This window comes from Tursiops truncatus, chromosome 11 (genome assembly GCF_011762595.2).
Source record: "Tursiops truncatus isolate mTurTru1 chromosome 11, mTurTru1.mat.Y, whole genome shotgun sequence".
NCBI lineage: Eukaryota > Metazoa > Chordata > Mammalia > Artiodactyla > Delphinidae > Tursiops > Tursiops truncatus.
The window spans coordinates 28709984-28723982 of record NC_047044.1 but is presented as its reverse complement, the minus strand read 5'-3'; the positions used below and the strand labels follow the sequence as shown (position 1 = coordinate 28723982).

The following is a 13999-nucleotide window of genomic DNA, read 5'->3' as shown; positions in this document are numbered from 1 at the left end:
CGTCTTCTTCCTGTATCTTCACATCATCTTTTCTCTGTACATGTCTGTATCCAAATTTCCTCTTCTTATAAGAACACCAGTCATATTGGATTAGGGTCCACCCTAATGACCTCATTTTAACCTATTTTCTTCTTTAAATATTTTTCTCCAAATACAGTCACATTCTGAGGTACAGAGGGTTAGGACCTCAACATACGAATTTTGAAGGGACACAATTCATCTCGTAACATAAACCCTCATAGCACTCCAAAATTTCTTAGTAGCACTTACCCTAACTACAATTATTTACATGTAGAAGTCATTTTTTGTTTTTTTTGCGGTATGTGGGCCTCTCACTGTTGTGGCCTCTCCCATTGCGAAGCACAGGCTCCAGACACGCAGGCTCAGTAGTTGTGGCTCACGGGCCCAGCCTCTTCGCGGCATGTGGGATCTTTCCGGACCGGGGCATGAACCTGTGTCCCCTGCATCAGCAGGCGGACTCTCAACCACTGCGCCACCAGGGAAGCCCCATACAGAAGTCATTTTAAATGTCTATTACATACTTGTAGGCTGAAAGTTTCCATAAAGGCAGGAATCAGGTATGTTTGGTAACCTTGGTATCTGCATATGTACCCAGGGCCTAGTACACAGTAGGTTATCTTCTTTACACTGCTATTAGTAGCACCCTCTTTATTATTATTTCCTACATAACTCCAGTTTCCAGCACAAAGTGGCTGAGTAAATATTTAATTAAAAACATTTAACAACTAGCAGCTGAACAGAAGGCTCTGGACACTTTTTTTTTTTTAAACTAACTGCTTACTCTCTTTAGAACGCCAACCCACTGATGTGGCCATCCTGCCCTGGCCACATATTTGCATTAGCAGAGGAAGAACAGTTCATACAGTCAGGTGTGCTTCATAATAGCAAATTAGTCACAGCTCAGGTTTAACACACTGTGCTTTTGATGGTTCGCTAATTACACAAGCTGTGCTAGTTTGTGGTCACAGGTGTCCTACAGTGACAAATTCAATACTGCCCTTGGGGCCACACACTGGAGCCTCCCGCCTGGCTTGCACTGCTGTCCTGCTAGCTGTACTTCTCTCCGTAAGAGAGGAGTTTATGCAGCATATGTACATGAGACATCTGTTACCCACATTCCCCATCTTTCTAGACTTTCTTCCCATTACTTAGGCCCCTGAATTTTCCTGCTAAGATTCCCTGAGATTGCTTCTGGGATTTGCATAGACCCCTTTCCCAGACCCATCCTATTGAGAGTACCCCAGGCCCAAGAAATGGCCAGAGATTCCTCAGAGTGTAGAATAGAGCCAGTCGTGGAATGAAAGGGGGGACAGGGCATGAGTCAGAGGTCCCCATTTGATCTTAGTTCCAACTCTCAAAATATAGGGGCAGGCCTGGATGTCTTTGCATATTTTATACTCTGATGTCTCACCTAACAATTTATACTAAAATCCACAGAAGAATTTCCCAAGACTCAATCCCAGGAAATGATATGCCTCTCTGGAGTCACAGGTATTGAGCGTGTGTGTTGCCTAGAGCCAGTCAGGCCTAACTTGAATACCAAATCTACCACCACCATCTGTGTGACTTTAAACAAACTGCTTAAACTTTCTGAGCTTCAGTGGGGATTTGGGGGAACTTAAATATGATAATGTATTTATGGCAAAATTTTGTGATGTTTTCTATTGCCTTGGAGTTGATTGCTAGGAACCAAAGCTGAGGAAAAAGAGGTATTATATATGGCACATTTGAAGAACACATCAGTTAATTATGCACCAACTACTGGGGTCAGATACCTCCCACGGGACATATAAAGAGACAGCCAAATCCTGTCTGCTCCCTACATCATCACCCCAACCCTCCTCCTCAGCATAATCCTGGCAAGAATAATTAAAGAGGTATGAGGAATGTGCAAAGAAGTAAAATACAGCAATTGAAAACTGCATACAAAGTAGAAAAGCAGTAAGAGAAACACTGGTAATGAAATATGGAAAATAACAGACCTGGTACTCTTTATGAGTCATAAAGTAAATGGCAGCAAGAGGCAATGTTTGCATTTCAAACAGAATTCTTTTTGGGCTATTGCACCATGTCTTTCTTTTTAATCATGCTGGGCACATGCACTAAGAGAAATGAGGTTCCATTTTTAGCCCCTGACATTGAGAACCCAGAGAAAAGGTGAGATATCATCAACCAACTGGGGAATAAAAGGACTTAAAAAAAAACCAATTCAATGAAGAAGGAGACGAGGTATAGAAACAACTTCCTTCTCTTCTTCAAGTACCTGAAAGTATGAATTTTTAGGGTTCTGTTGCCCAGTCTTTAAAAAAGACAACATTGGAGGGACTGACTTTCTAGAGAGTATTAGGATTCGGGGCAATGATACACAATTATTAACCAGAAGTATGCTCTCAACATCTGAAAGAACTTTTACCATTATACTCCTCTGACACCTTCTGTAAGAACATAAGCTAAGGTATATGACAAACTATCTTGTCACCAAGATGAATTTGCCCAGAAAATATTCTCATTATAAATTAGGAAGGTAGTTTACTGATTGGAATACTGAAAAAAAGCAAGATGCCTGATTCTAGTGGGAATATTTCAGCTTTGTGTTCAAATCTTAGCTCTTCCTACTAGCTGAGAGATTTCAAGGTGAGTCACTCAAAATTTCTGGGCCTCAATTTCCCTCTTAGAACAGGGGATCACAATCTCTACTTAGCAGATATGTTGAGAGTGTTAAAAATGATTTCAAATGCGAAAAACCAAGTGTATGTCTTGCACAATGCAAATGCTCCATTTATGCCACTCATTCCTGCTCCAGTAGTTTTGATTTTCTGTCCTATGAATAAAATGGAGACTATCTCAGTACCATTTACAGAACTGACTGGTAAATTTTGAAATGTTAATATCTCTTCATTTTTAAGGAGATCAAAGTGCTGATTCTATTTATTTATTTTTTTTGGAGGTCTCCAAACTTCCAGGTATAAAATAAATGTCATGGGCATATAATGTACAGTATGAGAAGTACAGTCAGTAATATTGTATATTAACTTTGTAAAGTGACAGATGGTAATTAGACTTACTGTGGTGACCATTTTGCAATGTATACAAATGTCAAATCACCATGTTGCACACCTGAAACATATTGCACATTCTTATACTTTTGAAAATTGATGTAATTTTACTTATATATTGGAAGAATGAAGTATAGGAAAGTCAAGTTACTGATTTTTTTGGCACTATAGAAAGAACTAGGAATCAAATCTAGCTCCATTCTGTCAAGCAAAGGTGAGCTCTTCTTTTTTTTTTTTTTTTTTTTTTTTTTGCGGTACGTGGGCCTCTTACTGTTGGGGCCTCTCCCGTTGCTGAGCACAGGCTCCGGATGCGCAGGCTCAGCGGCCATGGCTCACGGGCCCAGCTGCTCCGCGGCATGTGGGATCTTCCCGGACCGGGGCACGAACCCGTGTCCCCTGCATCGGCAGGCGGACTCTCAACCACTGCGCCACCAGGGAAGCCCGTGAGCTCTTCTTTTAATTTGATTAATAAATAACTAATAATAAATAATTAAAGATAAAAAATAGCTTTGTCATAAATATTAAACTGATCAAATAGTTACTTTTTATTTAGCCGAGAACAAGTAAGAGTTCTATTTATCTGAGTAGATGGTGGTGGTGTTGCCACAGCCTGATCCACTTTGCCAGGGGTGGCACCAGCCCCCCAGTTCCTGAGATGATAGCTGTTCACAGGTATCCCCTTCTCGGGAGAATTTCTCTCTTTAATTCAGTACCGCCTAGCCTGAGACGTTATGCTCACCCCACTCTACCCTTCTATAACCCATAGCTGACGACAGACTAATCGGGGATAAAAATGGTAGAGTGCATGCCTCATTGAGGGACCCAATGTGTGGTACAATTTATGCTTCAAAGCCCCCCACCCCACCCCCCGTAGGATCAGAGGCTGGAGCATCTCCAGCTGAGGCTTCATCCTAGCTTAGCTCCTCCTCCTGCCTGTCCTGCTTCCCCCACTCCCATCTCTTAAAGGCTCTTCATTGATTAAATAGCTCCATTTGAATTCCCAGTCTCCAATTCTGCTCCTGGGAAACCCAATCTAAGATACTGGAAAAAGGAGATTGTTAACGATTAATTTTATTTTTGAAAGAAAAAAGATTCAAAGAATGAAAATTAAGATTCAGTTGCAATGCCAGAGGGAAAAGCATTTAAAACTTGGAGTCCTAAAACAACTTTAAAATCTTCTTGTCATTTGAAAATAGACAAATTGTAAAAGACTAAGAATGTGATTTTAAAATGTTTAAAGTATTCCCATTGCATTTATCCCAGATCAATGATGGCATAGAATGGGAATTTGCAATATAAAATAACCCATCAAATTGCTCAGTGTATTTATGGTTTAGGGAAAATACTTCCTATATCTCCTCCCCCTTAATCCCCAAACTTGAAACCTCAAGTTTCCCAAGTTTGGAGAAAGCATTAGTGCCTTCAAGTGGCCAAAAGGCCAGTTTTGGTCAAAACTCCCAAATAAAAGTGACAGAGATATCTGCCATCCTAGTGTATACAGGTTTTCCATTTTTGGAGCATCTGTGGTTTGCACACTGTGTCAACCTCTGCTGATACACTGTATAAGATTTCAGAGCTCAAATATCCCCTTTTTATTATGAGACTAAAATTAAGAATTGCTTAGAATGTCATTCAAAGTCTTTAAGAATGTCTGAGATCATTCCAAAGAGGTGTGGGATTTCAAAACTAAAAAATGAGAGAATTAAATAAGAGAAATTAAGGTTTTAGTTTACTAAATTACATGATCTCCAGCTTCTATGCTGTTTTGTCATTAGGTAAAAATATGTTTTTTAAAAAATTAGTATTTTTTATAAATACTATAACCAAACATTATATAACCTATTATATAACTATATAATAGGTTATATAATATATAACCTATTATATAACTATATAATAGGTTATATATTATATAACCTATTATATAACTATATAACTATATAGTTATAACTATATAACTATATATATTATATAACTATATAACTATATATAGGTTATATATTATATAACCTATTATATAACTATATAACCTATAACATTATAACCTATAACCAAACATTCAGAATGGCTCTTTGCTAAATACTGACCTAAAGTACTATGTTTGTCTATGTTCTTCTAACCAAAGCATTTTGCAACTGCAACTAGTGTTCTTATAAGATGCATCATCACAGTTCTTCCACAAATTTGGACAGACATCTATATAAACAAGTTTTGAAGTTACTAGTGAACCTGAAAATCATATCTAAGAAGAAACTTCAAATAAGAACTCAGAAGAGAGTGTGGGAGTGAATAACAACTTTAGCCTCAACTGGTCACAGTGAGGTTAATCAATACTGATGAAGGACACCTCAGGTCTTAAGACACTTGCCGAAGGTAGAGTGACCATACCTCCTTACTTGCCCTGGATAATCCCTGGAATGTCTCTTCAATATTCTCAACAGTGCTCAGATAGCCTAAACTGATGAAGAGAAAAGCAGCAGAGGATAAGATAAATTGGCTAGCCCCAAATCAGATTTTGCTGTGGGAGAAACTTCTTCCTTCTCTGGTTTTAGATAGTTGAGGAAGCCAACAAATATCTGCTGTAAGATATCAGGGTCAAAGAAGTTCATCCAAACTGAAACGAATGGGTTACTTCTCTTTTCAGAGTCTATTCTTACTTCATCAGTGAAGAGAGACTGTATTATTGTTGAAAAGAGTTGTGGGAGAAGAAATTATTTTATACACTAAAGGATTTTGTATGATTTTCTGTTAGAAAATATCTGATCAGTTGATTGTCTTCAGACTCCGGATTTCCACTGGCCAAATATTGTTTATCTTCTTGGAAGACTTTGGCAGGTTTTCTCTTCTTAGGAAATGAGTCAGAAAACAACAGCGAGACTTCAAAGCAAGGCTCAGGGTTATCTTCTGATTAATGAAATGACTAATTCCATCACTTATCAGAACACTGAGTCCTTCCTGTGGAACTGCAATCCTAGTATGTAAATAGAATGGGGGAACTGCAGGTTATCATTGTCATCATAAGAAACAACTCTACCGAAAGGTCCATATCAAAATGATAGAGTCCTAAAAGCTACGTGAGGTACAGCTGAACGTTGGGTGAACATAAAATTTTGGAGATTGGGAAACAACCTTGTTTCCCTTAATTTATGCTCAGTGTTACACTTTTCCAAATTAGGGCATTAACTTTCTCTCTAAAGTTTCTGTTGATTTCCCCCATTTCTCAATTCCCTTGCTCTCAATAACTGAAAGTCAAGAGTAGGGGATCGCATTCTGATTGTGCCTCTAACTTGTTATCTGAGCTTGAGAAAGTTATAGAACCTCAATAGTCCTAAATTTTACCACCCCTTAAATGGAAATCATAGGCCAGGAAAGCTCATAGTAATAAAAATAAACAAAAATAAATAAAATAGAAGTCCGGATGCTGCCCCCAGAGATTCTGATGTAGGAGATCTTGGTGAGCTTGGAAAAAAATAGAAATAAATGTATATAGAGAGAAGTAAATAAATATAGAGAGAGCTGTCTAGATGACTTTGATCATGAGCCAGTTTCAGGCACCACTGGACAATATTAGATTACCTCTGAGGACTTTTACAGACTTATGAATATGAAATCTATTCTATGGTAATAAAAAATTTTGATGTGAAATAATTTCCTCACTTCAAGGTGGACAATTCTTTAAATGGTAACTTTGGAATCATTCTGCATATCCTTGGTAATATTAAATAACCACTCATCTCGGTGAGAATGGAGAGATGAGAGAACAGAGGGAAAAATCAAATCAATAAAACCTGGCTTTGGGGGACTGCACCAGCAACTCTGGGCAGAATGAACTTTTGACTTTCCCTCAGTTATTTTGTTATGTAAATGTATCAATCAGGATATCATCAGAATATAGTTGTAGTGCTTAAGTGGGATAAGTGAGGGAAGTTTTACAAAGGGACCCTCTTCTTAAATGTGGACAGTGGGAAGGGAACCCTCAAATAGATGGCTCTGTAAAGAATGGGGAGGGAACCATTACCAGCATCTAGAGATTTGAGGTTGCCCAGCAAGAAGCATGGCCTTTAGTAGAGGGATAAAACCAACCTGCAGTAATGTGCCAGGGAGAAGGTCAGGGGACTGAAACCCTGGCCTCAATTTCCTCCCTTCTTCCACTGTGCTACTGGTGTCTACTGCCACCCACTGAATGATCCCAAATAGGAGAGGAAGGCAAGGATGATGCAATGCCTACTCATGCCAGTCTCCTGGGATACAAAGCAAGACATAGAGGGATGCTGAAGGACAAAATGTGATTAACCTGCACAAAGACTTAACTCTTCCCCAGTGGTTTCAAACTTACATAATGTGCTCAATTGCTCTTTTCACATCATGTTTTAGGCCCATACTTAAATTATTTTGGGGGCTTCCCTGGTGGCGCAGTGGTTGAGAGTCTGCCTGCCGATGCAGGGGACACGGGTTCGTGCACCAGTCCGGGAAGATCCCACATGCCGCGGGGCGGCTGGGCCCGTGAGCATGGCCGCTGAGCCTGCGCGTCCAGAGCCTGTGCTCCGCAACGGGAGAGGCCACAACAGTGAGAGGCCCGCGTACCGCAAAAAAAAAAAAAAAAAAAAAAATTATTTTTGAATCCCTCATATTTTGAATAATCTATGTCAAAGTGTCCTTGTGATTTTTGGTTGAATCAAATTGAGGGGTCTGATAGATTAGACTGTCATTTGGTCTTCGTTGACATATAACAACATTCATGGCTGGTTTGTTCTTTCTCCCTTTGTCGAAATACCCACCTGAGAAATCACATACCGTGGGAATATTGCTTTGTGTGTACAGAAAGCTAGATAGACCTTGTAGAACAGCCTTCATGGCTGGTGCTCCCAGCTCTGATATCCTGATACACTCACCTCCACTATATAGGTGGGTTAGCCAGAGAAAGTCGATTAAACATATCAAATGATTACAACCTCTTTTCACCTCTGGCTCACCATCATTTTTCTAATCTCCATGGAAACTTAATATCCACATCACTGAATTATTTGAAATAAGACAATTCTATGTAAAGGAAATATTGCTTACTTTCCATATACTACATCTCTAGTCATGGTTCCTGTGGACTTCTGATCATTTGTGTTGAACTTGGAAAGCACCTTACTAACTAATACTGGTAAATTATTTCTTAGAAAGGATTATTTTGGATACACATACTTTTTTTGTTAATTCTCTTGAACATTTATTTTAGATACTTTTGAATGATTTTATTTACAGACTATAGTTAAATGAGATCATGTATATAAAGGCATTAGTGTAACCATATGATTTATAGAAAACTCTCAATAAAAAGGTAACCATTATTATGTTTGGAGTTGCTAACAGTAGCTTACATTTGTAAAACTGTTGCATTTTTTTGGTCCTTTAATACATATTATCTCATTTACTTCTATGAAGTAGGTATCAGTAGGACTCCTTCATTTTGAGAAAATTAAGACTGAGTGGCTACCTGAGTTTCTCAAACAAGATCACACAAGAGAAAAGCAGCAAATCCCACATTTAAATTCAGCTTTTCTGATTTCCAAATCTGGTGATATTTTACTATACAATTTCCCTCTGTGGCAATCAGTTTGTCTCTCTGCACACTTACTATGTCATATTATCACATTTTCATTTCCCACACCAGTGAGTTCATGATGCTTCAAATATGAAACCAATCTCTTTCCTCAGCCTAGGGAAGGAACTTTGAGGAGCCCCATGTAGGGACTTGATGTGTTGTTGTGACAAACCAGGTTATTTTCTTACATGGACCCATTGCTCTAGGTACAAGACTCCTGAATTCTCTTGGCAAACACCACCTTCCTGGGTCCATGACTTAATTAACTACCAAGGATTCCATTTTTTCTGAGCTTTGAGTCTTGCCTGTTATTGCCCTCTGTTATGGGCTGAACTGTGTCCTTCCAAAATGCACATGTTGAAGCCCTAACCCCTAGTACATCAGTGAGTTACTGTATGTAGATATTGGTCTTTAAAGAGGTAATTACATTAAAATCAGGCCATTAGGGTAAGCCCTAATCCAATATGACTGGTGTCCTTATAAGAAGAGGAAATTCGGACTCAAAAAGGGACACTAGGATGTAAGCGCCCAGAGGAAAGATCCTGTGAGGACACAGCAAGAAGATGGCCATCTGCAAGCCAAGGAGAGAGGCCTCAAAGAAACCAACCCTGCCAACACTATGATCTTGGACTTCTAGCCTCCAAAACTGTGGGAAAACAAATTTCTGTTGGTTAAGCCACCCTGTTTGTGGTATTTTGTTATGGCAACCATAGCAAACTAAGATGCCATCTTCCTGAGGAGGAGTCCTAATTTGAGCTCACACATATTTTCTGGATCATCCTTCCTACTGACTTTCCACCTGTCTGCTTAGAGAGATTCCAGAGGCTCCCTAACTCCACACTCCCAGCTGTGACTCCTTCCCCATTGGCTTTATTCTGACTTACTTTTCTGATGTGAAAAACCTACCTGTCACCTCTGACAGCAGCTGTGGTTTTTCACTATACTGTTGTCTGTAGATGCAATAGTAGGCTTTGCCTGCCCTTGGATAAGAGATGTAAACAGTCCCCACCCATCACTATCAGAAGTGCCAGCGTCTCTGAATTCCTCCTGAATAAACTCTGATATTTTTCACCTCAAGCCTGCTTCAGGATATCATCTCCTTGGACTTGATTTCTGCCCACTCCCACCTTCCCTTTGCCTGTCCAATTCCTACCAATCCTTCAATTCTCCATTTAGAAATAACTTCTATGAGAAGCTTTCCTTGACCCCATGCAAGTGAGTCAGCCCCTTTGCACATGTTCTCCCATGCCATCCAACATTCACATCTTAATAAATTATAGTTTGGCGGTTCTCAAACGAGTGAGCCTCAGAGTCAAGAATGGGCTTGTTAAAGCAAAGACTGCTGGGCCCCAACCCAGAGTTTCTGGTTCAACAAATTTGGGATGGGCTCAATAATTTGCATTTTTAACAAGTTCCCTGGTGATACAGATGCTGCTGGGCCTGAGACCACCCTTTGAGAATGACTGCTACAGAGAAATAGCCTGTATTTATGGTTCCTTCCACTAACCTCCCCCATTTTACCTACAATAAATTATACATTCTGTAAGAGTAAGGATTTTGTCTTTCAAATAGCTGTGAGCCCAGGATTTTGTACAGTGCTAAGGGCATGATAGATATGCAACAAATAACTGTTTAATATATGAAAGAATGGAAATGGGAATTCTTTACACGGATAGAATTCTTTTTAGAGTAACAGCATGCTCAAAAAATTTTGTTGTACCAAGGATCATTTAAAGTACACAAATAAGAGAAGCAGTACTCATTTAGAAAGGGCTAAGGGTCTAAAAGCATAATGTTATTTATACTGGTCTGGTATGTACACAAAACTGTTTTATAAGAACTCTGACTAGGGTTATTTTGCCTCAGGGAAATGTAAAATGTATAGCTCAAAAAAAGAAATGTAAAATACGATGTGAAAATGAGTCATTAGGAAAACTAGTCATTATCTAAGGAACACAGAAGGGAACCGGAAAGCAAATACAAACCAGAGGAGCTTCGAACACCCAGGATTCCTCCACTGGTAAAACTTCAAGTGGCAAATCGGAGTCTAGAAGACAGAAGAAATAAAGCCAAAAGTTTGACTCTGAAAACATCGTATGCAGAAGCAAAAACAGCTACATTCCCTCCAGGCCCAGTCGCTTTTACAAGAGTGATTTTCTTGAAGTTTTAATGTGCCCTGCAGCCCAACCCCCCAACCCCTGGCCTCCCTCTCAGCCTCCTTTCATGGTCCCATCAACCCATTAAGGCCAAGAGCATTGTACAGGGTCCAGCGGGCTGCACATCACTGACTCAGCTGAGCTACGTAAATATTAGTGCTCTGGGACCAGTGAGAAAGAAAGAGTAGTAGTGATTCACCAGCTCCTCAGCCCTTTTTCCAATATTTTTCTTTGAATAAAATGTCAAGACAAGCAGGTAGAGAGCCTCACTTTGCTGACTAGCTAGCTCACTAGCAATTTATGTTTCTGTGGACTCAAAAGTGCAAAGCAACGTCACTTCTTGAACATCTGAGGGGGTGAAAAGGGTCACCTCATGCATTTGCTGACCCAGTTGAGTTTCTCTTTAGCCATCCAGGAAAAGGTGGGCCCTCAGGTTCATGCCGCTAGCAAAAAGTCCCTTCTAAGCTAGTTCCCAATGTCCAGAAATTTAATCCAGCCTTCACGCTGGTATCAGAGTGTTGTCAGTATACCAGTTACATCTTATATCACCATTTCCTCTTCAGAATCCTGTAGTGGTACCCTTTGCCTATAGCTAGGGTAATCATAGGTCTCAGTTCAGCAAAGACATTCCTGGTTTACGCTCTCATCAGGGGAATTATTAATAGCACCCCTCTACGTCTCTCAAAAGGGTCCCAATTCAGACTATAAGTTACCTGGTCATCCTAACTATAGCATCACATATGAGACATTTTAGGATGTGGAGTCACCTTAAAGTCTGGTTTCATTTAATGCCATTTCTACCCCCGGTCACCAGCTATTCCTAATTAATTATTTTCTCTGAATATTTTTCATCTATGACTTTCCACAAGCAGTTCCTTTTGCCTGGATGTCCTTTCTGTCTCCACTCAACCGAATCATCCCCTTGTGAAATACCTACTTTTCCTCCAGGTCTTAGTTTAAAGGCTTCACAATACCTTCTCTTGCTTAAGTATTCCTGTTCAATGCCCATTTTGTATAGCAAACACATTTACTGTCCATTAAAGCACTGGGTACCTTATTTTGTAAATGTCTCCACAATAATCTATATCCTAGCCATAGGTAATTCTCAAAGATAGCAGTTATGCCTTTTCATCTTTACATGATATTGCAATGTTGAATGAATGAATGAATATACAGAGTGTACCTAAAGTAACCAAAGGGAAGTCAGAAATAGTTTGGAAGGAATATTTACTTCTGAGTGTTCTCCAAGTCCCCTCATTTTAGTCCAAGTGCCTAAACCAATCTGGAGCAACAAATGCACCCCAGGGCTCTGTTTAGAAGGATCTTCATATGTCCATCTCTTGCAGGAAATGAGTTATCTTTCTTAATCAGGGAAAGCTCTGTGATCACTTCCTTGCATGGTCTCTGTGATTCACCATCTTTCTTACTGCCCAAGTTAGCTAACTTAACCTTATCAGGAACTATGCCAGTAGTCTGGTGGACCTGGCCTTTTCTTCCTCTTAGAAAAAAAGCCAAAAGAAAAATCCCTTCTAAGTGTTAGGGATGACTCTCTGAGCAGGCTTCCTCTCTTGTTCTACAAGTTGGATGGACTGCGTTAGCCTTGGGCTACGCCTATACTGTGTAGTACGAGTATAGTTCATGAAATTGAAATTGCAAAAATACTACATTACTCCTGATACTCCTGAGAAATGATATTAAATGAAGAAAGATAAACTGGCAAGAGGGGAGCTCTACAATGGATTGGATTAGAGGTTTTTTATTTCTCTTCCAGCTTCCTTAGTTCTAAGTGTGTTCAACAAATTCTAGCATAGGGTGAAAGGTTGGAGATCAACACGAATATCTTGCATTTCTCAGCCTTTAGCATGTGGAGTGACCACACCTTACATATTTTCTGCCAGGAAATGCTTCAGTGTCCAGTCTCCCATGTTGTCTCATTGCCTTTTGATACCAGTGGCTACAGTTAAAGCAAAATCTGCACAAAGTCTGGGATGATTTTAATGAAGAAGATTTAGTCCCAAAGGTTAATGGGGTTGCCCATTGTGTAAAGAGTAATGCCTTTCAATGGTGACAAAGTAATACTCATTAGCTTTCAAGACACCTCATCCATCATCAGTTTGAATTGTGTTTTGCTCCTGATGTAAAGTTTAATATAGAGTCCATCACAAAGTATCATGACTCCTTTTCCCAAGCTGACCCCAGGGGCATATGTCAGCCAACATCTGGGCACTACAACTGTGAGGTTTTCAAGAAGCCTGTGCATATGCCTCTTTTCAGGAGTAATTTGCTGAATAGCTCATGTGCTCATTTGAAGCATGCACTCTGGCACCACAGGCACCAGTCCTAGTGTGATGGGTCCTATAAAATATTCAATCATGCATTCTATTATTTTAATCAAAGGAAGCATAGCATTGACATTTCAGTAAGTAAATGAAGGAACAAAGCAAGAACTTGTCATGGATGTTAGTACTCACACCCAAATGGAAAACAGACAGATTAACAAAGGGTCTTTTCAAAACAAATCTAAGTCATTATGTGTCAAGAAAAGCTACAGTTGTCCTTCTACTTTTAGTGACTCCACGGATGGACAGTGGTGTTCCAGTCAAAACAAAACCCCCAAAACGAAAAAATAAATAAATAAATAAAAGTAAAAAGAAAAAAAAATGGTTAAGTGACTTTCACAGCATTTTCCCAACAGTCTGTGTTTGACATGGGCTTTTAAAAGCATTCTTTTGTTAGTTCTGTCAGTAGTAACCAACAAATCTCCTCCCTTAGAAATTACAAAGGCTTTCAAAATGCAAGAAAGAGGAAAGAACCACCATTGGAAGGGTCAGCAGTAAATAAGACCCTTAGGCATACAGCTATGATGAACGCTATTAATGGTGCCACTTCACGTTGCTACTTTCTGCTCATTTATTCTGGACAAATTCTAAAGCCGCAGGGGGACCTCACCGAGGAGCTCTAAAATGTTTGAGGTTCATAAAATTCATAGTTATGGGTGACTATCTAATTATATGATGAATCTTCACATGATTAATGATCTTGGATGTCAATGAAAAAGAATGTTTAACTACTATTTACAGATTCTTTCAAATTGTTAAAATAATTTGCTTTACTTATACATTATTTCAAAATTGTTTACATGTTTTTGCTCCTACCTAAGTTTTTCTTCACCT

General features: G+C 39.4%; 1 long non-coding RNA gene across 1 annotated transcript in view; it reads right to left on the bottom strand.

The window, feature by feature from the left end:
* The window catches only part of LOC141275761 (uncharacterized), a 184158-nt gene that overhangs the window by 122067 nt on the left and 48092 nt on the right, over positions 1-13999 (bottom strand). Inside the window, exon 2 of the long non-coding RNA XR_012324049.1 lies at positions 10656-10717. This is a non-coding gene — a long non-coding RNA (uncharacterized lncRNA). The remainder of the gene's footprint in view (positions 1-10655; positions 10718-13999) is intronic.